The 12676-nt window shown below is 45.0% G+C and overlaps 1 long non-coding RNA gene across 1 annotated transcript in view; it reads left to right on the top strand.

The window, feature by feature from the left end:
- The first annotated feature begins 1680 nt into the window (after positions 1-1680).
- LOC129385984 (uncharacterized) overlaps positions 1681-12676 on the top strand; it is an 85046-nt gene continuing 74050 nt past the window's right edge. The window contains exon 1 of the long non-coding RNA XR_011895912.1: positions 1681-1845. This is a non-coding gene — a long non-coding RNA (uncharacterized lncRNA). The remainder of the gene's footprint in view (positions 1846-12676) is intronic.

The raw sequence follows: 12676 nt of genomic DNA, 5'->3' as shown, positions 1-12676 counted from the left end.
GAAAAATTCACGCACGAAATACTGAGTATTATTGATTAACAATGAGCGAAATGAGAACAAGGTGAAAAGCCGGAGCCGGCTATCACCTTGTTCTCGTTTTGGTCATCGTCTTGAATTTCCATCTCCCGCCTTCCCCGTGTTTTTCCATTATCCATAAAGTCAATTTAAAGCGTTGTGTCTTTTTTTGGTTAGAAGGTAGTAATTTTGCGTGCTTTGTCAATGCCAACACATATGATAGGTCTGCGTTATTCAAGTGGTGCTTTTCCGCCATTGGCGGAAAGCCCCCAACATGGCGTCGTTCATATTAGCAAAGTAGTTAAAGACATGATACCCTGTCGTGTTTTCTCATGGCATAGCGTGCACTTCGCTTTGAGTTTTACTACAACTAGCGGCCTTTATAGACTTAATTTTTTTTGCGCAAGTGAATGTTGTTGCTTCCGGTCAGCTGCGTGCAGTCGTGAGGGTAATTGGGGTTTCTTTTGTATAAATAAACGCTGCTCGCAGTTTGTTGATTTTTCATAAGAAAGTTGTTGAGTCTACTTCAATTAGGTAAATTCCAATCATCAGTGTATATTAATAAATTGGCGGATCCAATGTACGTGCAGGAATGTATGTGAGGCGAAGGTTTTGTAAAGTAAATAAAAGCTTAGAACTAACGGCGACGCATAAAATTTTTGGCTATTCTCCTCCTATGCAACGTGTAACGCCACGCAATGCTGGTGTTAATCCGCTAAAGAGATCACAACTTTATTCTCAACCATTTTTCTTATTGTGTATTGCGTCACTCACAAGCTATGCTTAAATGCCAACTAGAAACCTTACCAGCGCACAATGCGAGACGTATACATATAACTCTGCAATAGCAGTAAATAATCTGATGGTTAGTGACGGCCGCTTTCACATTTTGCTGCAGCCGAAGTAAGTCCACCGCAACTTATAGGCGCTGGTGACGTCATATGACTTTCAACATCGGGCGTTCCAACTCACATACAGGCAATCGCTGTGTAGCGAGGGCAGAAAAATGGGTACCATAACTGGCGAAAAAACTAACAGTTTGAAGAAATAAATTGGCCCTTCTGTGTTGGTTTCGGGGGTCAAACGGCCCAAAGCGACGCTACGGCTATGAAACACGCCCTAGCAAAGGGTGATGGTTTAATTTTTACCAGGAAATTGGTGACATCTCGCAAAGCACAAAAAGCGCCTAAACCATTCTGCAACCCCTGTGTGTGAAGTTTCCATTGTATATGGATAGTGGCGAAGCAGTGCAGCAAAGACAATTTTCATTTGGGTCATAACACAGATGAATGAACTAACGATTTATAAAGCAAAGGAAAGCCAATAGCACAATACGAATACTGATATCCGTCCAGCAATCTACATTAATTAGCCCAGCAGAAGCTTTTTACTAAAGGAAACAGATGCTGAGCTTTCCCTCCTAAAGAAGTCGCTCTTTCCCCAGCGTAATGTTTTATATTCCGCCGTAGTTGAAGAATCTCAGTTCTGCTGAATAAAGACAACAAGAAAACTCCTCTTTTGAATAACTTGTGCACTACACACCTCGAATTGTATTGCCCACTGCCACTGCAACCTGTAAAACATAAAAAAGCAGGTTTGTTTATCTTTTACGCAGGAATCACTGCTGGCACTTCTCAGCAAGCCTCCACTTCTTGTGACGACTGTGGCACTGCTGGCATACGTTTTCATTACATATCTGCAATGTAGAAGAGGGCGCCTGCCACCCGGCCCACCTGGTCTCCCACTTGTCGGACATCTGCTGTCGCTTGATCGTCGATTTTACTTTCGGGACTGTGTACATTGGGCGAAGAAGTACGGCTCGGTAGTCAGGTAACGGTGCTCTTATATAACTCTTTTGTTACTATACCAATTAAAATCACTTCTTGTTTACAAATACAGAAAGCCTTGGTTAGCGAAGTGGTCAGGGCTTCCGAAACCATTCGTTGTACAGCTCGCTTTGTTGTAGAGGCGCTTGACTGGAATTCAGTTGCTAATTTGCCCTGCTTGGATTTTTTTAAAGATACAGCGCTATACCACAGGTATATTGGCCCGCATGGGTTTTGCGACAGCTGGCCTTTCAATACTGCGACACTATAGGCGCGAGCACACAAGGAAATCGCTTTCGAAGGCATGTGCGTCTTAGCCGTGTGCGAGAAAAGGGGCCCTGCGGGTTGAGACAATGCCGAGTGCATGGACCTTTAACGCTCCTCTGCGGAAGCAACCCATCTCTTTGGTATTGACTTTATGTCAATGTTACCTCTGGATAAACCCATCCACGAGGAAAATCGGCCAGTAGCCCTTTTCTATCCCTCTTCGCGATCCTGAACCTTCCTGTGAACTTTGCTTTTTTGACTGTTTTCTTTCTTCTGAATTTTCATTTTTTTCACATGTGGCTCTGGTTAAGGTGGTGTACTTTATGAAAGCTGACGTATATTAGATTTCAGTATAATATTTTGGGTTGGTATTAATTATGGACAACTCGCTTCTACGATTTCATGAGGCCTTTTAGCGTCCTAAAACTGGTACAGCGCAGCATACAAAGGAAGAAACAAGCCGAGCCGGCCAGATAAAGGAAAGGAGCGCTTACTTCCAACTGGTTTATTGGCAAGTTGCACGAAATATATACCCACAAGAAAGCATCAGGACATATCGTCGCAAGACTTCAGAAAACGCAACACCGATAGAAGGCTACACCATCACGAGTTGCAGAACGCCCGATTCTGTCGTGCAAGGTTAAACTGATCAAGAAATCTTGCTCCCTGTGAAACTAGGCACAAAGATGGCGCGCTAACGCACGTGCAGCCAGCCCTTGCTATGAGATCAGCTTCAATGATCTCCCGCGTAAGTTGTGATCGGTGCTTTTTCTAGCACTTCACACCGATAAAAATTCGGCTTACACCAACAGTCGCGACAGTGAATTCCGAAGTGTCACTGTAAAGCATGGTGCACATTGTAATCATATCTTTTTAGCCGTTCGTCAAGGCAGCGACCAGTTTGGCCTATATAACTCTCCCCGCATGATAGGGGAATTGAATAAACAACTCCAACAACGCAAGCCCGACAACGCTTCTTGTGCATGGTCGAACAGACAGTTGTGTGTGGATGGAACGCATCCATTTTAATTTGAGCTTCCCTCACTTCAAAACTTGTCCAAACCATACCACCCTGCACAGCTTCATTTGTAGTCTCCCCGTGAGCGCCCAATGCGAGGCGTCCCACTGACCTTTGGTTGCCATCGATTCCTGATTGTACCCATGATTTAAAGCAAACAGCCGCATTTCCAAAAGTCAGTCCTGGAACCATTGCACATTTCAACATACTCCGGAACACTTCGAACCTATGTATCCCCACAGTGCTCTGTGTTTCATTATGGCTGCATTTCTCTTCCCCTTTACTGTTATTGTTTTTTCCTGTGCTTCCACATATGTATTGCCTTCGTTTATCCATATACCAAGGTATTTATATTCATTCACCCAAGGTATTTCCTGGCCCTGTATTGCCACTGTCTGTTCACTGTTTTCATTGAATACCATAACACCTGATTTTATAACGCTAAATTTCAAACCTGAATTCTCGCCTTCCTGTCCACAGATATTAGCCAGACGTCATAAATCACTTTGCTTGTTAGCTACCAACGCAATGTCGTCCGCATAAAATAAACCTGGAAGCTGCTGCTCTACTACTGTACCCACCTGTTTGTATGAGAGATTAAACCCGATCTTACTTCCTCCATTCTCATCATGTACATCATAACAGCATTGGGCATAAAGGCCACCCTTGCCTCACTCCCTTCTTGATATCAACTTTCTCCTCGCTCCTCATCCCTTCCCAAGCAACACGAACAGTATTTTCCAGGTAAATCTCTCTCAAAAGATGTACATATCCGTCACCTAAGCTTTCCCCTACCAGAATATCCCACAGAATGTTGCGGTCTACGTTGTCATACGCTCCTGTAATGTCTCAAAAGGCCACATATATTGGACTTCTTTCCACTTTTGATATTTCGATACACCGACTAAGAACAAACGAGTTATAATCGAAACACCTACCTATTCTGAAGCCATTCTGAAGTTCTCCCGAAATTCCGTTACTCTTTGCCCATGCATGCAGCTTTAATTTAATTGCCTGCATTACTAGCCTGTATATTACCTATGTAATGGTGAACGGTCTACACGAGCGAATTATTTTTCCATCTAACCTTGATAAATTAAATTCATTATACTTTGTCGCCAACTGTCTGGTATTCGTCTATCTTTTAACGTTTTTTCCACTGTTTTCACCAGAGTTTTTTTGCTTTTTTTTTCCTAGTTCATTATTCAGCCTAACGGGAACCTCGTCCAGCCCTTTGGCTCTATGCTTGAAAATTTTCTTTTCGGCTTTTTTTAAACAACCACGTCAATGCCTTGGAAAGATTCGGCTGTTATCTTTCGGGTGTAATTTAATTGCGCTTCCGCTTCCAGTTTGTTTCCATCTTCGTCTAGGATATGTTGTTGTATTGTTGCTGATTTCCTGGCTACTAATTTCATGTGGTTCCAAATTAATCTAGGTGAGGGCTTCTTTTTCTCACGTATTTCTTAGAACCAACTTCCAGTTTCATCTTTTATTTTTGCTTTCACCAGTATCTGGAAGAAAGAATTTTTCTCCCGGTATATTTCTCATTTACTGGTCGCTTCATCCTACGGTAACTGCGCCTTCTTTGCCTGCCTGTGCTCTCGGGATGCTTCCTGTCGTTTTGCGATCACTTCTCGTAGCTCCCTGTCCCACCAGCTTTTCGGTTTCTTTTTTCGTTTCCAACGACCATGTTGTTTCTCTTTCCGCATTTATTTCGTTAATACACTTAGAAGCTATCTATATTCCCACTTTTTCGTTGGCCATTCGGGAAGTTCATTCTCGACTCTTGTGACCATATTTGTTATTTGTTCAACGTTCTAATTTGGACTGGCCATTTTGAAATCCTTGCTCTCTTTCCCAACTTCACAATTATTCCTTTATGGTCACTTCTTATGCGGCTATACCCCTCCTCGTCAATGACCATTTCTCTCAACTTATCATGAATTTCTTCTGTCATCGAAAGGTGATTCCCGGTTTCCTACATCCACGTGATCTGCCCTTCACACTTAAGCTCTGTATTCACGATAAGGAGGTTATGTTGCCCACAAAGATCTAGCATTGACTTTTTGTTGTTATCAGTATAGGCATCTATATCCGGTATGTGAGCATTCACGTCACCTAGTAGGATAATTTCAGCATCGTTCCCGGAGCCCTTAATATGAGCACATGGACATCCACTAACTCTTGATTCTTCTCTGTGCAATTATTTCCGGTCAACAGATACGTTACTCCCCGCCAAGTTTTCTTTCCCCTCATTGTACCTGATAAAGAAAGACGTTCTTGACATTTTTCTTTTGGCTCCCTGATAGATGAGCACTCGGACTCCTCCTCCCTCTCTTTGCACTTAGTTCTGTTGCACCCTTCCCAAACATAATTCACAATCACTGAGACTCTTGCGTGTCTTTAGGGTGCTTTTCTGTAACCGCATACGCTCCCATCTGTTCTCTATTCAACTGTTACTCAATCTCTGACCACTTTTCCTTTCTTCAGCTGCCTTGAATGTTTATGTAGCCTATTGCATGGCGAGCTCCTTTTCCTGTATTCCTCCATTTTCTGCTTTTCACGGCGATGCTATTAAGAGGTTCTCCGATGGGCCTTCTTCATTACTACCTACTCTGGCCTTCTCAGTGCCCGTGCCCCCCTCCCGCCTAATAATGTAACAGCACGAATAGAAAGTAGCCAGCCGACTTCTCATGCAAGCCTATAATTAAAGTGGATCCCATCTCATTCAAAACCACCATACCGTCTCACTTCCCTGTTTAATTCGACAACATGGGAACGTTTCTCTCGGCTCCTTTTCCATATCGCCCCATTAACAGCCACTACGGCTCTTTGTACGAGACTGTCCCGTGCAGGCACCTCCGGCACGGTGCAAGCCACGATGTGCACGTGAGGGGACACGTCCCGCAAGTCGTCTACCCCCCTTCGCCAAGCGCGGAGCTAGTCATGTCCCTTTACTGTTTAGGACGTAATTTAGCCTACCTGCTACTTTGCCAAGGATGCGCACGTGGGTATTTTCCGAGAGCTTTGCTTTTGCTCGCTCCATCACAGAACCCAGTGTCCGGCCTGGAAATGTCTATGCCGCCACTCTTTTATTGCCTTTCACCCTCTCCGAAATTGCTTCTGAACACCTAGCCATGTTTGAGTCACCGTCGATAATCCCCATTTCACTCTCTTCTACCTCTCCCTGCTTAACTTTGCCCTTCTCCGCGTGAGGCGGACTTGACAAGGGGACTGCAAGGACTTGACCACTGTGCTGCTGATTTTTTTGTTTTGCAGCCTCAAGGTTGGTGCCGCTCTTTCCAGCTACCCCTTCCCTAGGTGGCACGCATTGTACGTGCTTTGCTGACACTCCGTTTCCTGTCACCTCGAGAGACATCGTTCCATTGTCACGACAATTGTTGTTCACAATGGCGGCCCTGTTCAATTTTTGTTCGGCTGCTTCAAATCATTTCTTCACCACCTTCCGTGCATCATGCTCCATATTCAGGTCATTTTTAAACTCTTCGACCTGTTTGACAAGCTCATCCTGAAAGCCTCCATTCTCATCCATCTTCTCGTCTGTCTTGAGGGACCCTCCGCACTCTGCACGCTTTTCCGGCTTTCTTGGCATGTGTTGCACGGCTTGTTCTAATGCAAATACCGAAGCTTTCAGAGCACGTGCCTTCTAGTAAAAAGCGATACCCACAGAGTCTAAATCCTTAAAATTCCGCAAAGCAATTGTCAACAACGTTTTAAAAGCAATCAGTGCCGTACAGGCTTAAGGTTCGCTTTTGTTCAGCCAGGCGGCAACACTCACTTTCCTACCAATGCAGTACTCCTGATACCAAAGCACACACAGTAAAAACACTAATAGCTATTAGCCTTGCCACTTCAAAGCTAATGTTTAAAGGTATTTGTAAAGACTTAACGTCCCACACGGTTGCACGTGTTGAAGCACGTGGCGAGAAAGGACGCTCTGACTATCCTGCAAAACCATATTTACCGGAAACATACCAGCGCACAGGAAAAAACAGAGAAAACTACAAAATTATTATTTAAAGGCTAAAAAATCTGCAAATCAAAAACAAAAGCAAGCTCAATGCATGCACAAGAAAGCTATGATTTCCTTGCTGCCATGAAGCCCCTGATAAACACGTTTATCCGCCACAAAATCCCACGAAACACTCGAACCCGGTTCATGGTGCTTAGCGCCATCTGTACGCGTAGGCAACACTTCCGGTGAAAGAAAAAACAGTGTGACGCGATATCTGTTAAAAACAGAAGTGAAGTTATTTTGTGCGCCAAGGCGCTAAAGTTGTTTTCGGGGTCTGCCTTCAGAGCTGTGTATTTAAATACCCCAACATTCGACTTGATAGCATTTCCAGCTTTCAGCGCAGAAAGCGATGCGAGAAAAGGTCAGCCGTGCGGGTGTTGAAATCGCTTCCCTGAACCGAACATACTTTCTTTGGAGGCCGACGAAAGCTTTAGGTGTAGAGTGCTAGTTCTATTGTCGGACACCAAGCCCGTTGGCCTGTGCAGACGCACGAAAACAACTTGAGTAAGCAATTATCTGGGGGTCGCAACTTACTACTTTCAACTGAACGGGTTGAGAAACGATGAAGCTGCCCACGCCACCAAATTCTGATAAACGTCGACAAGCAAAAGAGCGAAATGTGTTAGGTTGTAACAGATGAACTTAAGAGGAAGCTTTAGCTCGGCACCAACTCCGACGCGGCCTATTCAAATACATGTAAAACGCAGAAACACTTTTCTAAAATAACTGCTGGACTCATTTTATTGAAATTTGTTGCTCTTGAGAGAGGAAGGTAAATTATAGTACATTTGGAAGCGGATCTTCTATTTAGGGCGTCAATTTTGTTTAAAACATTTTCAAAAATTCGAAAGTGTGAAAAAATAGAAGCACGTAGTTTGCAAATTAATATCTGCATCAAGAACAGATCTCGGGGTTCTGTAAAAGGCATCCGTTAGATCATTCAAAGCGAACAAATTCGACATGTAAATTTTTATCTTACGTGAATTCCTTACGTTGTGTAAAAGGGTTCTGCAAAAGCTGTATTTTCATATTACTAAATATTTTTGAGCTTCATGCGTAATATGTCCATTTTGTACGCTTTAGATGCACTGTTAGATGCGATGCACAGAATTGTGCTATCATTTTTCTTTGACGAAAGACACAGTTATAAACCTGATGGTTTTGTTCTCTGAAAATTCGCGATTTTCGCCAATCTTGAATGAAAAAATGACAACTTAAATAAAATATTCGGAACAAACAGGTAATATATTTAATGTTCCCCTTTTAAATGCAACAAACCTCGTCAAATTTGGTGCAGTGGCTACCGAGAAGAACGAATTCTCATTTTACATGTATTTAGATAAGAGCACCCGAGCGAAAGTTCCTCTTAACGAGCGCGCCTTTCTCAATACTTCAAGAGCTACATTGCTTCGCAAGCGATAGCAGCGAGTTGTCTGTTGTCTTACAAGTTGTCTTTTGTTTACTCGTCACGCATATATAAAATTAATAATGAATTTTATTTTTGTTGAATGACTCTTCATCTAGCTTTAATTGGAAAACGCTTTTTTTTTCTTTCCCAATGTTTATTCCCTCCAAACATAGTCGCGCTTCAATCATTGCTCCCATGACCTGATGTTGGTGACAAGTTGTTCTGAACCGCTTTTCGCCCGGAGCTTCGCGAACTATTGGGATCGACCTTGCTGCCGAACTCCCGAAGGTTGCGATAACCCGATTCAGTAGCTTCGTTGTTTTTGTGGTGTCCTATGCCAGTTGGCAACGTCGATGAAACGAGGTTTTAAACGAGCAATTATATGGACAACCCGATGCGCTTCCGCCGCCATCGCTGCTGTCTGCGGCGTCGCCGTGAGGTTCCATATAAAGCCGAAGTACGATACTATCGCTGCCGAGCGCTGCATGCCGTAGTTGCGAGGGTGAGCCGCGAAGAATGGTGGCTTGATCTCGCGTGCGTAAGATGTTGGCCTACAGTGAGTGAGAGAGGAAGGGGCTTATGGGGAAAATGGAGATTTGCATCTTTCGCTTCGTTTACTCTGGCCGTGGTTGCGCATGGCGTGGAAAGAAAGAAGCAGTACGAACGGCAATTACCTCGCTGCTCGGCCGCTCCATGACGTCAGCGTTCTGACAGCTAGAGGCCGTGGTCATCGAGCGACAAACATTAAATCTTCACGACGTGTGACCGCGTGACCGTATACAAAGGGCGGAGAAAGAGGCGACAAACGAAGACAAGCGCTTACTGATCTCAATTTTCAAAAAGAGTGCGCGTGTGCGATTTTACTTTGGCGCTTGCTGATACCATTGACAAGACGGAAAACGCTCGACACCTGTCCTCCTCAAAGAGCGGGCAAAATTACGGATGTGCACCCGTGTACATATGTGGACTCTTTTTGAAAATAAAATCAGTTGAGAGTCACCGCTTGCTTTCGCTTGTGGCGTCTTTCGCTTTGCTTTCCTTTGTCTAAGTTCGCGCTTTCACACATCATAGACCAACACTAACTAGCCCGGTCGCATACCTTACTGAGTTGATGTTTGCTTCTCTTCGTGGGGCACCATGCTTCTTAATTTTGTCAGTAAGCGAATCTTTACAGCAGTTTATATGACTGATATAACTTCTCACCTTACTTCGTATAGCTGTTTATTATTTAGCTATCAGAATGAATGATCCGCCTCTGCGTTAAATGTACGACTTTTCAATGCGCTAGCAATGTGAGCGTCAAAGGCGAAAAACAGTGTAGGCAGGGTAAGTGTGGGAAGCTCGTTGCGCCGTAGACGTAGATTTGGGCAGCAGCGGCGGTGGCCGCTACAGCAGAACGGTACTTAGCAATTTCCGTTAAATTTTGCAGGATTATTTTGAAGGACGTCAGCACATGTGAAATGCAAGCGTCCCTGTTACATTGAGACGTGTCCAATTTTTGACAGAGCAGCAAGCGATGTTCACTGGATGTTTACCTTTCACTAAGTCGCAACAAATACACCGCGTAGTTTGCCAAGCCCCCACCCGGTCTACTTTAAATGTGGACAGCAAGCTCCTGTTCCTTACATTTGGTTGCAGTGTGGTGGATGCTTCTGCCGAACGGCTACTAACAGCGTTAAATTTTGCAGAATTATTGTGAAAGTTGTCTGGTCTTTTCATATACAAGCATCCCTGTCATATCGATACGTCTCCAATCTTCGCCAGCGCAGCAAACCAAGTTCGTTAGATGTTCTGCTTTTGGCAAGTTAGAGCAAAGCGCACCATATAGTTTTTCAACGTCCTCATCCACTCTGCTTTAGGTATGGACAGCAAGCTCGTGTTCTTTAAACTTGAGGAGTAATGGTGGGGACAGGTTCAGCAGAACCCCGCCTAATAATATTCAATAAATTTTGCAGAATTGTCTTGCAGGATATATGTGCTTGTGAAGTACAAGCATCCCTGTCACATGGATACCTCTCCTACAGTCGAAACCGCAGCAAGCCAACTTTGATAGATGGCCATCTTTCGACAAGTCCCATCGAATATACTACTCGGGCAACCAACGCTCCCCCATCCAGTTCACGTGCTTTAAATTCAGGCGGCAAGTTTCTGTTCCCATTAGGGAAGCACCGGCCGCAGAACGGTACCTAATAATCTGAGGTGAATTTAGCATGTTGCTGAAATTCTTATTTGCTATCTAGACTTCTTCCACTTCCTCCACGGGATATGCATTGTAGCGAAGCTTCAGTAGAAATCCATTCATTCAATACTTGGCTGTTCATCGGTGGTTCCTGGTGCTTAGCGGCATCTGTGTGACGAAGGAAGACTTCCAGTGGAGGAGGAGGAGGAGGAGGAGGAGGAGGAGGAACGAACGTTTATTGTAAAAAACAGCGAGAAAGTGTTCTTTCTTCCCCCTAGGTGGGCGGCTCTTTTAGTCAAGAAAGCCATTGACTAATGCCGCAGCCCGGTCCCGGTCCACCACACTTCGCTGATCTTCCAGGCTCTGTGCCTTTAACATTGCCTACCACGTTTCTTATATCGCTTGTAGCGGTTCTGAGGCATCATCCTGACTGTTTTTCTCGCGGTGTGGCTACACCAACACCATGTGTAGGAGCGTGTCTGGCACATCACAATACCGCCATAGGTATGACAATTTGGTGGGGTGCATTCGGTGCATGATAATTCCATGTACATACGTATTTGTTTGTAGTGTGCGGAGGGCGATGGCTTCTTCCTTGCTTAATTTTGGATGTGGTAGAAGATATTGTCTTCTTTCGAGTCGGTAATGTTGCAATATTACGGCGTAGTCGATGGGGATGTCCTCCACCCTCGTCGCTTTCCGGGGAACGTGCGGCAGGAAATCCCGGCTGGTATGTTCTCGGGCGACAGCATGTGCTGCTTCGTTGCCTTCCAGGTGTTCGTGGCCTTGGGTTCATGCGACGTAAGTTTCGGGTAGTTCTTGCCGTCTTGTTATTTATTTCAGAATCTTCACTGCTGTGGCAGAAATTTGGCCTTTTCGTAGGTTTCTACAAGCCGTTTGGGAGTTGCTCAAGATGATAGCTGTGTCTTTGCATGTGGCAATGCCGAGAACGATGGCCACTTCCTCCGCCGTTTCTGGATTTCTGGCCGGTATGGTGGCAGCGATTAGCTCCTTCCCTTGTTTGTTGGTCACGGTAATTGCGTATGCTCTTCTACCTGGGTATTTTGCCGCACCTGTATATGTCGTGTTGGGGTTCTTTGAGTATTTCTTGCTAAGCGCTGTAACGTGCCAACTGAGAAAGGTCGCGCCTCCCGCGCAACCCCCTAGACCCACTCCCGTCAGCACTCCTGCTGCGAGCAACAATGGCGAGGAACAGGACAAATGAACCCCACCCGCGAGAAAGTGAGCCGTACAAAGCCAAGAGACCAGCCGCGCCGAACAGGCGAGATCGTAAATAAAAGCTAAGCTTACCGAACTACAAAGTGCAATCGGCAATCTGTCTTCCGCCATATCCGGCCTCACAACCAGGGTGGCCAAGCTCGAACAATGTGCGATGTGGGCACCGTCCCTGTCGCAATCACCACAGCCAAACACGGGAACTCATAATGTAAATCCCGTAATCTCAGACGTTCCCATGGTGGCACCACCCCCCGCGCACCGCTCCAGTTTCTCAACAGCTCCTTATCGAAGACTCCAGGATGGCCAGACACGATAAAGTGCTATTGGTCTGGCAGTGGAACTGCAGAGGTATAGCCGGGAAAAACCTGTCCTACAACAATATGTAAGAAACATCCAAGCCAAACCCGATGTGATAATGCTACAAGAAACCGTGGGCGCATCGGCCAACATCCCGGGCTACCGCGCCCTCGTCCCTAAATTCCAAAAAGATAGGGGCATCGCCACACTAATCAGAAAGGGCCTAGTACTCAAGAACATGAGATTAAAGGCCCGCAGGCCGAGCATATGATGATATAAATTATTCCTAATAGAACGCAAAAGAATAGCATCTTTATACTGAACATATACAGTAGCCCATCCAAAAGACGGCAGCGTTTTCCCTTCCTGCTCAAGAAGGCAGCCGAAGTCG

Source organism: Dermacentor andersoni, chromosome 7 (assembly GCF_023375885.2).
Source record: "Dermacentor andersoni chromosome 7, qqDerAnde1_hic_scaffold, whole genome shotgun sequence".
Lineage (NCBI taxonomy): Eukaryota > Metazoa > Arthropoda > Arachnida > Ixodida > Ixodidae > Dermacentor > Dermacentor andersoni.
The sequence above is the reverse complement of the archived record's forward strand: the minus strand, read 5'-3'. Positions and strand labels throughout refer to the sequence as shown.